Source organism: Mauremys reevesii, linkage group 9 (genome assembly GCF_016161935.1).
Source record: "Mauremys reevesii isolate NIE-2019 linkage group 9, ASM1616193v1, whole genome shotgun sequence".
Taxonomy (NCBI): domain Eukaryota; kingdom Metazoa; phylum Chordata; order Testudines; family Geoemydidae; genus Mauremys; species Mauremys reevesii.
In genome coordinates, this window is record NC_052631.1 from 90,464,124 (window position 1) to 90,478,330 (window position 14,207).

The 14,207-nt window shown below is 45.5% G+C and overlaps 1 long non-coding RNA gene across 3 annotated transcripts in view; it reads right to left on the minus strand.

Annotated features, from left to right (window-relative positions):
• Nucleotides 1-14,207, minus strand: part of LOC120371426 — a 125,438-nt gene that overhangs the window by 88,344 nt on the left and 22,887 nt on the right. For 2 of the 3 annotated variants that reach the window (XR_005584341.1, XR_005584342.1), the window contains one exon: nucleotides 3,951-4,077. The exons of the other annotated variant lie outside the window; for it this stretch is intronic. This is a non-coding gene — a long non-coding RNA (uncharacterized LOC120371426). The remainder of the gene's footprint in view (nucleotides 1-3,950; nucleotides 4,078-14,207) is intronic. 3 annotated transcript variants of the gene reach the window in all.

Here is a 14,207-nt window from a genome sequence, read left to right on the forward strand (position 1 = left end):
GTCCTTGAACCAATTCAAGGTAGCCAATACATCTGCTTGTGAAAGTCTGCACAGGTAAATACCTAGAGAACACGCCTGCCAATGTCCTTGCTGTGTACTGCAAAGTAATATTCTAATGAGAAATCTATTTTTGCAACCTTTCATGGACAAGTAGCATAATGCATTTTTATTGCATATTCTGCCTTAGACAAAGAATTCAACAAATATTTAAGTAAGGTTTTACATATTCAAGTGTTTCTTTCATGCAGCTTATTACATGTTATTGATACATCAGAAGTTCACTGCCAGCATTATTACAGTCCATTCCTGGGGAAGCTGTTTTAATATCTATTTGCACTAGATGATTTCTAAAGCAGAGATACATCCAAGACAAGACTGCAACTCAGAACAGGGCTGAGTTTTGGAGGTTACCTCTGGGCTGAGCTTCCCAGCTGGCAGTTATCTACAGGGGCGGCAGGTTTGTATAATTTTTAATGGTGCCCAGAACGGGTCCAATGTCCCCCCCACACACACACCCCGCCTTTTAAGCCGATACATATTTTTAAAAATAATGTAAAGATGGACAACAAACAGTAAGTGTTTAACAGTTTCCCTATATTGCATAATGGGAGAGTGTGGGGGGGGGGGGATGAGGGCTCTGGCTGGGGATGAGGGGCTTGGGCTCTTCTCAATTCCATCCAAGCTCTATAACAGGTAGAAAGCAAGGAAAAGCCTTTGGTTTAAATCTCTCTTATTTTAATCTCCCAAATCATGCATCTTATCTTGGGCTTGGGAGATACTGTAAATAAAACGCACCTGGTCACATTGCAATATACTTCTGCAATTTGACACAGTTACTATTTTAACCATCAATCTGATATCCTCAGTGAACATTATCTTACATACAAATAAGGAGAACTTCTTATGAAAGGCTAAAAAGACAGGAAAGAAGGTTCCAGATGAACCAGTCTGGTTATAGGTTACCCTCAGAACAAGTCACTGTTCAGATATATGGAGACAGGCTCCTGTCTCTACAAGAAAAGGCTGTAGCTACTTTCCCCCAGAAAGCCCAATTCTGGCACCCATACTGAAACAACTTCTTCAAAAATTAAGAAAATCCACAAGCAGGGTCCTGTCAGGGTAGATTTTTTTTTCTTAAGTATGAGGCAAACTGGACAAGGCATTCATAAAATAGGAGCATTCCAAAAAAAGAAAAAAGAACTAATTCCCTTCTTGGGAAGTTTTCTACTGTTTTCTGTTCCGTCATATCTGAAAAGGGTTGGGCCTGAAAACTCCAAACTGCTTTTATTCTGACAGGTTTAACAGACAGATGTGGGATAGTTTGGTGGCAAAGTAGTACACAAACTGCAGTGATTATGTGAAAATTAAAATCACCAATGCTGCCTGGTTAAGGACTTCAGTGAGAGTGTGTTGCATGAGAGCATGAAATGTCTAGAAACTGCAGCACCTCACCCAAGTGAAGACTCTCAAGAGCTGGTCAGAAAGTTGGTTCATTCTTTTCTTGCAAAAGATTGGCTTTTCATAAAAACAAAAAAACAAAACAAAAAAAATTGATTTTTTCCCCCAAAATCAGTTTATGAAAAGTCAAAATTTTCTGTGGAAAGCAGAGACTTCTCTCTCTCTTACACACAACCATTTTGTCAGAAATACAGTTTCAACAGAAATCTCTTGACTAGCCCTAACATTCTTCTCTCTTTTTGACAGAAACTGGCTACAGTCTCCTCATCCTGTGTATTCGTAAGGCTTTGTAAACTCTCTCACTATCTGACAGCCTCCAAATATGGGGTGATTTTAAATTCCTTATCAGATACAAAATACAGGTACAGAACAGGGCTGACTGAGAACAGAGATTGCGCCATAACTTTGAATTTTGTTTCTCCTGTGAAAGAGACAGAAGAACAAATTGCAGTACAGTTCACATGAATGAAACTTCATCATTGCAAAATGAAATCTCTCTCTGTGCAGGAGAGAAAAAGAGCTTTGCCTATTAATATTTATAAGCGTGGTGTTTAGGAATCTCATTAGAACATGTCTGATACCTCACAAGTTGTGTAGAAAATAAAAATAATGGCATTTGTCAAAAGCAATGGAAAATATGCCAACTTCCTCTTAAACACAAATACCACTCCACATCCGTTACCCTGCGCACACCAAATGCTCCGTTCTGCTGTAAGGATTATCTGTCACCATGTGTAGCAGCGCATGACATAGTAAAGTTTATGCTTGGAAAAAAATCAAAAGTCTGCCTAACATCTGGCTGTTTTCCAAGCTAGTAGAAATAAATATTTTAGTTATTTTTACTCTTCTTTACTCAGGCAGATGTTTTTCCCCCTCTACCTCTAGCCACATTTTTTTCCCCGTTCAACTCTTTCTCATTTACTGTACTTCACAAAAGAAAAGGATCCTTCCAAACAACTTCCTTTTCAGCATGGAACTTTCCAGTCTGCACATTGGAATAAACCTCTACTAACGGCATGAACTTCCTTGCATTTGCGATCGGCTTCTATCTTTTAAAAATGTTCCTTATATGGCACTTTAAAATCCAATTTCCAGGATGTAGAGTAGCTAGCAAAGGAGCTGCTACAAAGGCAAGATCAAAGCCACTAACATTCTAAGAACACCTTACAGCAGGATGTATCAACAGAAACAATGTTCAGTTGGACTTAGCATTGTCTTATATCATATCCTACTGCAACGTCGACAGGCCCTGGTCGTTGGCAGGCGGGATCGAACCTGGGACCTCTGCAGCTTAGTGCATGAGCCAAAAGCCAACGGGCCCTTAGCTAAGGCTATCGAACAGACTCATTAATTTCTAAGTGGTCTTGGTGCCACTAGAAGGGACAGAACATCACACTCAGGAGATGTGTGGGTTACACTACCACATGCAAATGGGAATGAGGGGCATTTTGCACATTCCTCAGTGAGATAATATGGCCCAATGTGTCAAATATGTAAATCAACATACAACTGATAATGGAGGTGCTCACATCAGATTAAAGTGACCATATCGGGAGATCTTTCCTATTGTCTGACTGACAGTTCCAAGTATAAACTCAGAGACAACCTTACATATCCAAGTACACACCAAGAATCTGATCCTGTGCTGAAGCCTTTGGGAGTTCTGGGTGTACAAGGAATGTGGGGATAGAGTCTTCTCCCAGCTCCAAATGTGCCCCTAAAACAAACTGTCTTGTGACTTACACCTGAATGCTGTGTCTGTAAATATGTTACAAGCATCCTGGTGTCCCTGTCAAAAGCAAATGAGAAACAATGGCCCACACTCCTAGATGCAGGGCTGGCTCCAGGCACCAGCGAAGGAAGCAGGTGCCTGGGGTGACCAATAGAAAGGGGCGGTGGCAGTCCATCCCTTGTTGGGGAGGTACGTCCGGGTCTGCAGCAGGTCCTTCAGTGCCTCGCTTCCTCTTCGGTGGCAGCTCAATCACTCAATTGGGCTTTTTCCTCTTTTTTTCCCCCTCCCCTTCGCCGCTTGGGGCAGCAAAAAAGCTGGAGCCGGCCCTGCCTAGATGAGAGCCAGGTATTATTGAATCAAGTTCCCTCATAACAAGATGCTCTTCGTAATGGAAACCAGCCACATTCTCACATGTAGACTATAGTAATGTTATGCTTCCCTAGGTTAGGAGCACTATAGGTATTCAGAACTACAAACCCCAAGCAGTCAAAATCACAAGTCAGCCTCCCAAAAAGTCATGAAACTAGCTTAAAAATGATGAAGTTTCTGGTTTGAGATTTTAGGCTGCACTCAAGTCAAATTTTCAAGATTTTCTGCAACCACAAGTGCTAGAATGTCCTTTTGTTTAATGGAAACAGATTCTCACCTAATCCAATGCCCCAGGAACAGAGGATTCAAATAAAATACTAAGTAGCACGAGACTCAGGATAAAGTTGCAGAAGTTGGCAACCCTGGATACTCCCAGTATAAGAGGACTTACTTTAGAGCAAACAGTTCTCAAGCTGTATTGGTTCATGTATCATCATCTTAAAAAACTGTGTGAAGTGAATTGATGGATCATCAAGCTTGCATACCGCCAGTTGTACATGCTGCACAGATGGGAATCCCTGCATTAGAGTAAGGAAAACAACAATAAGAAAGAACAAAATTAAAGTATACATGAGACAGCACAGTGTGGGCATCTAGTACAAACAGACCAGTAACACATTGGCTGTTGAATTCTGCACACGGGGAAGAGTTCCCAGAAATATAAAAAGTCTGGTACATAGAAAACACCCGATCATCACCACATCGTATTTTCATAACCACATATGCCACAGGAAGGACACGATAGGGCTCTCGAAAAATAAAGACTGAGTTAGTTGAAGATTGATGAAATATGGTGGGGTATAAGGGACCATGGCATTGCTGATTCATTCACACATCGGTCAGAGAAAATGTTCAGAAAAATCCATAGGCGCACATATGTTAATTTTAAATAGAGATGGGCCCAAAGCAGAACCTCAAATATGAACTTCACTGCTGAGGACCCAGCTGTAGCTTTATAGCAGAATTATTTTTATTTTCTCTTTAGATTTTTTTTTGTGGGAGGGAGGGGAATAGGGTTATATTTGGCTGCACCTGTCAAGACAGCACTAGCAGAAAAGGGATATTATCTAGTTTACAGTCCTGAAGTCATCCACATACAAATCCCCCTGTGATAAAACACATGTGAGACTGGGGGATTTAACAGAAGATATTAAATACAGTCCCATTCTGGTGAGAATAAAATGGCAGTTTGGTTCTACATAGATGGGTCTGTGCTTAAAAATTGTAAATACCCAGGCAATGTTAGTCAGCTTGCATTATTTGCCAGGGCTATAACTATAATAGGTAATAATACTTATCTACCTTGCTGGGCTGTTGTGAGGATTAATTATTTAATGTTTGTATAGCACTTCGAACATGAAAAGCGCAATGCAAGTACTAAGTATAATCATGGCTGTGCCAAATTTAGTGATTTGGAATCTCTACGGAGGGGTTTATTTCATTGAGTGTAGAGTAACTGTCCCACCAGTAGTCCTCAGAGTATGTTTTATGTCTTAATTGTTAGTGCTTTACACATTGTCATTTTAGTTGCATATGCGGATTGACTGTGGTTAATAAAAGATATTTATATGTTTAGTGTTTCACCTATTGCTAGTTTTATAACAGAATCCATCTCCTTAGACATGTCACCCCACACTTCCACATTTACGCTGCTGGATGTACTGAAAACATATACAGGAATTCATCAAATCACTATTTCACTGCTAGGTTTGGATTGCAGCAGGGGAACCAGGGTCTGTAATTCACTGCTAGTGCAGCTCCACGAAGGAAGCAACAGCATAAGCTACAGTGTAGCTGAAGTTCAGACAAAAAACAACACACACACACACACCACGTTACAAAGGGTATGTCTACACTGCAATTAGACACCTGTGGCTGGACAATGCCAGCTGACCTGGGCTCATGGGGCTGGGCTGTTTATGTGCAGTGTAGATGTTCAGGTTGGGGCTGCAGCCCCTGTTCTGGGACCGCTCCCACCTCACAGGGTCCTAGAGCCCAGCTCCAGCCCAAACCCAAATGTTTTGTAACACTGACAGACCCTGGTCGTCAGCAGGCGGGATCGAACCTGGGACCTCTGGAGCTAAATGCATGAGACTCTGCTGCATGAGCTAAAAACCACATGGCTATTAGCCAAGGCTGTAGAGCAGACTCAATCTCTTTTTAAGTGGTCTTGGTGCCACTGGATGAGACAGAACACCACACCCAGGAGGTGTGTGGGTTACATCCACACCACAATTAAACAGCCCCGCAGCATGAGTTGAAGTCAGCTGGCATGGGCCAGCCCCAGGTGCCTAACTGCAGTGTAGACATAAAACTTTGGGTAACCCTGCAAACTTCCTCAAGTCCTCATCCAAACCTCCTTAATCAAGAGTCCTCCACATCAAGTGTCTTCATCTTGTACACCAAAAATGTTTTTGCAGAATCAGGGCCATAATTTGTGCAGAGATGTAGTTGTAGTTACTTATTACACACTTATGAATGCAAATTAGACATGAACAGCATAGGCACTTTTGCCAGCAGGCTTGAGTTTACAAGGTTTTGAAAAATCAGGCCATCAATATTGCTGCCTCAGCACAGATTAACTATCACAATAATTGCTGAAGAGGAGTTTAGGACTTCATTCAATCAGGAATAATGTTGAAACAGGGGGCGAAGAAGAAATTAAACAAGTTCTTCCTCTCCTATGGGCTCTGTGTGAAGCCACCAGGGAAGTGTGTAAGCACATAGGTCCTAGATCTATGGTGTACAGTAAAGGGCAAGAGATTCCATTCTGCATACCTCTTCATGCACAGGGGCCTGGCTAATATTTCTGCCAAACAGATCCTTTGATAATCAACCAAACAGGTCAAAAGTTACCAGAACACATTATAAAACACACAAAAGGGCCTAGGAATAATACTGTATTTTCTGGAGCTTAGCATCTGGGTTCCTGAATTGCCAACTGGGGATCTTGGAACATAGCTGTGGATTTGCTTCATGCAGTGAGGAGCTGCCGAAGGACTTTACCAGAGTGCTGGAAACCAGCAGAAAGCTTTCAACCCTCCATTACCCTGAAATGTTAACCTGATTAGATTTAACTGGATACTAGCACATTTTTGCCCACAATATGCTACATTATATTGATTAAAAATAAAGGAAAAAAGTATATTGAAGAGCTACATATGTTGGAGATGATCCTTCCAAGTGTAATTGATGGCAAATCAGGACCCTGAGACTGACAGTCCCCAGGAACAATGGCAAGAGGCCAATGCTCCAGGTCAGCCTGATTGACAGGGCAGGAGACAGAAGGCCAGTGTGGGTCCCGTCCTCCGTGTGTGAGCAGGAATGTGCCGGAGTCAGACAGAGTGGGCCGAGCTAAGAGGGAAGCAGGGCCCAAGCTGCGCTTGAGAGCAGAGCCAGGCCAGATCCAGAGGGGCCAGAGCTGCAGCCAGAGAGCCAGAGGCACAGCACAGAGAGAGCAGACCCTGTGCTGGGAGCAGAGCTGCAGCCAGAGAGCCAGAGGCACAGCCCAGAGAGAGCAGACCCTGTGCTGGGAGCAGAGCTGCAGCCAGAGAGCCAGAGGCACAGCCCAGAGAGAGCAGACCCTGTGCTGGGAGCAGAGCTGCAGCCAGAGAGCCAGAGGCACAGCCCAGAGAGAGAGCAGACCCTGTGCTGGGGCTGCAGCCAGAGAGCCAGAGGCACATCCCAGGAGAGCAGATCCTGTGCTGGGAGCAGAGCTGCAGCCGTGGTGAGCAACTAAGACACTCCAGCCAAGGGTCCATGCAGGCCAGGCTGGGAGGATCTTAACCTGCCGGGGCTGGCACTGGAAAGAAGGATCCCACCACCCAAAGCCCGAGTGTGTGGTCACCACCATTTCAAGTGTCCCACCCACAGTATCCCTGCAGCACAGCCAGGGCCTGAGAAGGAGGCCTGGGGGGCAAGGAACAGACTGCAAAGTGCTTTGATGTCCAGAGACATTGTTTGTAATGTTCCCTGCCACAGAGCAGGGTGATGTGTTTCCATTTATTCTTATTCTTTTCTTTAAATTGATTGTTAAGTAAACAACTTGTATTTGCTTTAAATTGTATGGAATAATCAGTGGGTCAGGAGGTGCCCAGTGCGAATCCTGGGCCCAGTCTTGTTGGGGCTACGAGAACTCTGCCAAAACAGGAGAGTCCTCAACAGGATCCTATCCACAGGGTCCACCCCATTGGTTTACTGGTTGAGTTCTAGTAGCACTGTCCAGGCCTGGTTGAGCACTCTACCATGGCTGGAATTGAAGAACTCAGTTTGCTGAACTTCAGCGCAGATTATCAGACCAAGCGGAGGCATTACAACAAGCTAGAACTGAACAGAGAGAAGCCTTATCGCTGGCCAAGGCAGTAATAGACCAACAGGCAGCAGAAGCTAAGAAACCCGCTACTATTTATGTCCCACGGGAGCGGAAGGTCACAGAGTTTGGTGGCTTCCCGACAAGACCAGGAGACATTACGGTAGAAGAGTGGGTCAAGTCTGTGAAGGCAGCTCTGCGTGTGCTAAGAGTACCTGTAGAAGACCATGTAGACTTCATAGAGGAACATCTCAAGGGCCAGGCCAAGGCCACAGTAAAGTTCATGGCAGTGGCAGACAAGAAAGATGTGGAAAAGGTATTTGAACTCCTCCTAGAAGTGTATGGAGACAAGGTGCCTATTGGAACCCGACTAAAGGAGTTCTTTGAGAGAAAGCAGGAGCCTGGTGAAACTATCCGGGCATATGCATATGACCTCCAGGAGAGAATGAGCAAAGTGGCAGATACAGTTCTGAAAGAGCAGCTGGTGTTGGGGCTGAAATGAAAAGGAGGTTTAAGGAAGAGCCCAGTAGAAGTTCTATGAACTCATGCAGGCTGCCATTATGTGGTCAGAAGAAGAGGAAGTTCCTGTGGCAGAGACAGCCAAGAGTAAGAATGCAGCTGCTGGGAAAAGCCCTGCCCCAAACACAGCTAACATTGGAAAGCTTAAGTGAAGCTGTCCAAAACTGGCGGTCCAACAGGGGAGATGCTGAAAGTGATGACTGAGGTGATGAAAGGGAAAACCCACCAATATGCCAAGACATCCAAGGGCCCCAGGACCCCGAAGAAGAGCCCCACTGAAGGATGAGCTGGGCAGATACATTTGTTACACTTGTGACAGGCCAGGACATACTAGCCGAGAATGTTCACTGAGAAGAAGAACAGAGTCCCAGGCACTCAAAACCAATGGGGCACCAGGAGCGAGTGGTCCATCTAGAGTAGAAGGCCAAGCAGTGGCAGAAGGATTCCTAGGCCTGTCCTTGGTGGAAAATCCCTCTGCATACAGTGAGAGGAACGTGGTCAGTGCCAGCATATCTCATTTGGAGACTGTCTAACTGCTGAAGTATATATAGCAGGGGTGAAGACCAGATGTTTGGTAGATACTGGCAGTCACCACCATTACAGAGTCGCATTTTAAAAATATTTGAAGGACAAGGACCTGACCATGCACAGCACACAGTTTGTAACAGCTGTTAATGGACTGGCAATCCCAGTGGCGGGTGCCTTGAAGCAGACATAGAGTATATGGGCCAAACGCTGCCAGGAAAATGCATCTTCATCCTGAAAGACAAAGCGTCAAGGGAGCCATATGGGAGAAGAAGTTCCAGGGATTCTAGGAATGAACATCATCAGTGAGCTGAAGGAGCTACTCTTACCAGGAGAAGGAACCAGGAGGATGAACTGTCAGGCAGAGTCATTCCCTGGGCCCAGGAGGCATATTGGAAATGTTAAAGTGGGCAGAAAACAGAAGACCATTATTCCTCCGTGGAAAGGGAAGATCCTTGATGAACACCGCTGTGTACCAGAAAATGAGCTGCAGATGATGAGGAGAAGGGAGGACGAGTTACCTTTCTTCCAGAAAGATGTGATGGGAGACTGCCAGTTCCTGTTCGCTGATTCCTGCACATGTAGAGAAACATCAAGAAATCTTTTCTAAGGATGAGGTGACCAATTATGATGACCAAGTCAAAGGTCACCATGACAGGTTGAAGATAGCCTGTGAAGTTGCTCTCAATACAACTAAAGACACTGCCCAAAGTAGGAAAAGGACTTATGATAAATACAGGACAAGTGGGAGTCAAAGCCCATTGTGGTTGCTCACACACATCCCGAGCTACCAGTTTACACCATTTCGCCTGAGCTGGGAGGTCCTGAGAGAGTAGTACACAGGGACCAGTTGAAACATTGCACTCTTAGTCCAGACAGGGACCATAGGAGGCGTAGATCAGTACACTCTGAGGAGGCTGAAACCAGTTGGGAAATGGTTCTAGTCCCACAAACCGAATACAGAGGGGGACAGAGTGGCAAACCCAAACCCTACGAGAATGGCCAGATCCCTCAAACTGACCCAGTATTACCCGAGGATAGGGAAACAGAAAATATGGGTAACGAACCACCAGTTTTAAGGAGGTCCCAGAGGGCTAATAAAGGTGTACTTCCTGTTAGACTTAAAGATACTTATTTTATTGGTTCTATGTAGTGTGTTAATGAATATTGTTATGTATAGTATTAAGAAGTAGATGTGGAGTGTTAACTATGTTAAATGTTCTTTTAAGAATTGTTAATGGGTTTTTATATAATATGATGTGGATATATGTTGTTTTTATGGGGCCTGGATGTGTAACTATTGTGGCTGTGGCAGAATTTTACTAACATTCAGTGGGGTGTTTTGGCTGCTAGCTCCCAGCACTGATTGATGGCAAATCAGGACCCTGAGACTGACAGTCCCCAGGAACAATGGCAAGAGGCCAATGCTCCAGGTCAGCCTGATTGACAGGGCAGGCCGGCTAATCAGGAGACAGAAGGCCAGTGTGGGTCCCGTCCTCCGTGTGTGAGCAGGAATGTGCAGCTGAGCTTGAGAGCAGAGCCAGGCCAGATCCAGAGGGGCCAGAGCTGCAGCCAGAGAGCCAGAGGCACAGCACAGAGAGAGCAGACCCTGTGCTGGGAGCAGAGCTGCAGCCAGAGAGCCAGAGGCACAGCCCAGAGAGAGCAGACCCTGTGCTGGGAGCAGAGCTGCAGCCAGAGAGCCAGAGGCACAGCCCAGAGAGAGCAGACCCTGTGCTGGGAGCGGAGCTGCAGCCAGAGAGCCAGAGGCACAGCCCAGAGAGAGCAGACCCTGTGCTGGGAGCAGAGCTGCAGCCAGAGAGCCAGAGGCACAGCCCAGAGAGAGCAGACCCTGTGCTGGGAGCGGAGCTGCAGCCAGAGAGCCAGAGGCACATCCCAGGGAGAGCAGATCCTGTGCTGGGAGCAGAGCTGCAGCCAGAAAGCCGGAGTGTGGTGAGCAACTGGGGCCAGCCAAAGACACTCCAGCCAAGGGTCCATGCAGGCCAGGCTGGGAGGGGGATCTTAACCTGCCGGGGGGCTGGCACTGGAAAGAAGGATCCCACCACCCAAAGCCCGGAGGTGTGTGGTCACCACCATTTCAAGTGTCCCACCCACAGTATCCCTGCAGCACAGCCAGGGCCTGAGAAGGAGGCCTGGGGCCTACAAGGAACAGACTGCAAAGTGCTTTGATGTCCAGAGACATTGTTTGTAATGTTCCCTGCCACAGAGCAGGGTGATGTGTTTCCCATTTATTCTTATTCTTTTCTTTAAATTGATTGTTAAGTAAACAACTTGTATTTGCTTTAAATTGTATGGAATAATCAGTGGGTCAGGAGGTGCCCAGTGCAGAGGGACACCTTAGCCCCTGTCCTAGGTGGCCACAGCAGGGTTGGGGTTGAGGAATCCTGGGCCCAGTCTTGTTGGGGCTACGAGAACTCTGCCAAAACAGGAGAGTCCTCAAGGGCAGGAGGCCTCTGGGTAAAGGAAGTGGGGCGAGGACTCAGATCCACACAAGGTAAGTGTTAGGCCCTGATCCTTCAGACACTTAAATATGTACTTTCTTTAAACATGTGAGTAATGCTGTTGAGTTCAATGCTGGCATCAGATTGGTGGGGCATAATGCAGCTACTTTTAGGATGGCTGGTGGCAATCAGCACACTGTGGCAGGGGAGAAGATGGTGTAGCCAAAGACCCCCTGGCTAAAAACCCTCTTACTACAAAATGTAGAGGGGCCTGGAAGACCATGGGATTCTAAAAGACTCATCCAAAAGACCACCTTGGCTTGCAGAGTATTGCCACAAGTTTCGCTGCACCAACATAAAAAACACTAGCATGTACGAGTGCTGCATTATTTCCATTTGGAATGAGCATATCAAATTTAAAACTGACATGGAGAAAAGTCATAGGAAAGTTAAAACAATTTAAGAATTAAACAAATTAAAATGGATAATTTAATTGAAAAGAAAAAAAACTTCAGCAGGAACCTTCCAAACTGGGTTTAATTAACATTGCTCAAGTCAATCCTACATTAAAATGGAGAAATATTTCCCCTTTTGTTCATTTCACATAAATTGAACTGCAACAATGATGTTTCAGTGACATGCCAGCTCCTCTCTGCCCTTTTCAAGCTGCTGCAAGCAGTGATTAATGTCACTGGAAGAGTTTGGTCAGTTTCCTTAACAAGTGAAGTTCCAGGAATCTTAGCTAAGGTGAGAGCAGCCATTTCAGACAATACAGCAGACACATGATATCTAAACTTAACAAACCAAAGGTCAAAATATTCAGGGGTCAAGACATGCAGCTGGAAATATTCCAAGGACCATATTATATTTCTATTATTTACTTTCATTAAAGAGTAAATTGTTATTAATACTGTGTCACAAAACTGTCCTTGGTAGAATGCTCTCTTTAGGCTACAGGAGGAGTGCATGCATGCGAGTCCATCACTCCACGCCCACACCAGTGGGTGCTGTGGGGCCTCTTACTAGCAGGCCAGCATTTGCACTCCAGCCAGGACCTCTTGGCTTTTCATCCCCTCTCCATGTTCCCGGTTATGCCACCAAACAGCCCATAGTCGCAAAAAGAGTTGAACAAAAGCAAGGTAAAGAAAAGGCTGTAAGCAGCTCCTCCCAGGATGTGGGCCTATTTTACTTCAGAGGGGCTCTGGGAGGATCTCTGCCCACTTCAGAGTCCACTGGGGGGTCAAGTACAAGTCTCAGTTCTTTTCCCCTTTTGACTCAGGGGTTCTGCACCCTCCTTCTGCGAGGGCAGGGGCTCTGTCGGCTGTTAGTGCTCTCAGCATGCCTGGAGAAGCTCAGTGGCCTGTTCCCTTACCAGGGTTGCCCCATCTGAGTGGCATTCCCTCTTTTGAACTCCTCCTTCAGTCCTGGCATGATTTCCAAATGTGGCAGGTTGGGGTCACTACAGTCCAGAGCAACTCAGTTAAATCCAGAGTTCAATCCTTGAGGGGGCCATTTAGGGATTGGGGCAAAAATTCATCTGGGGATTGGTCCTGCTTTGAGCAGGGGGTTGGACTAGATGACCTCCTGGGGTCCCTTCCAACTGATATTCTATGATTCTAACTTCTTAACCACTTCCATGCTAGTGCAGGGTTTCTATACCCTATCCAGGGGTGGCTCCAGGCACCAGCACGCCAAGCGCGTGCTTGGGGCAGCAAGCCACTGGGGGCGCTCTGTCAGTCACCGCGAGGGCGGCAGGCAGGCTGCCTCTGTGCAAGGGGCGGCAAAATGCCTAGAGCTGCCCCCGACCCCATCACATACTTTAATAACTAGTAACCACAAACATCTAGTTAAATTATTTTAATGCACTTCAAATATTAACTCACAAACAACCCCATTCAGTAAAAATATTTTAATCCCAGTGTTACACAGAGGAAAACTGAGACACAAAGAGCTAAAAGTAGGAAAATGGGCAGCATTTTAAAAATGTTAGCTAAGACACGAGCACATTTTTAAGGAGCACTCAGCACCTAGTGTAGAGAAAGATGTTGTTCAAAAATGTGTTAGCTAGAGCTGTACAAATAATTGATTTTTCGGTTCACTGGCAGTTCCAAAAAAGAAAAAATCATTTCAAGTCGACCCAAAAGCAATTTTTCAAAGTTTTCAGCAAACCAGTAAGCTCAAAATATAGAAATGGGGTCAAACATTTCATTTCATTTTGATTTTGAGCTTTAAAAAAAAAAAAAAAAGCATAGGAAGGTTGTAATGTATGCCACCAAGACACCTGGCTTCCCCCAGAGCTAGCAGCCTCCTACGCTGACCAGCAAACCCCCCACCCCAAGAATCATTGATATTTCCAAGCCAAAGACTTAATGGGCACCAGCATCTTGTTCTTCTTGAAAATTGCCTGAAGAGAAATCCCAGCTGAGGGTTTGCTTCAATAGCCCACGCCAGTCTGTCTCTTTGGAACGATTGTATGCAAGACGACGCAGGTGCTCTCACCCAGTTCAAGAGCCTCACCTCCTCAGGCGCTCTCTGTTCATGGCACATCTTCTAGTGAGTCAATGCTGCTCCCCACAGAAATGCTGCAAAGCCTGGGCATGAGTGCAAATCCCACTTTGCACCATTCCATAACTAGCTAATTACAGTCTCTTGCAAAAGGGTCCTTTGTGTAAGCTGTAACTCTGCTCAACATCTTTTCCCCTCCTGTGGCAAAATGGTCTGCCTTCATGAGGGCTCTAACTGCAGATAAATATAAAGTGAATCGCATATAGATCTCACAGCATAGTAGTCTTTATGGCATATGAACTGTAACAAGAAAGGAAGGGTTGGATGAACT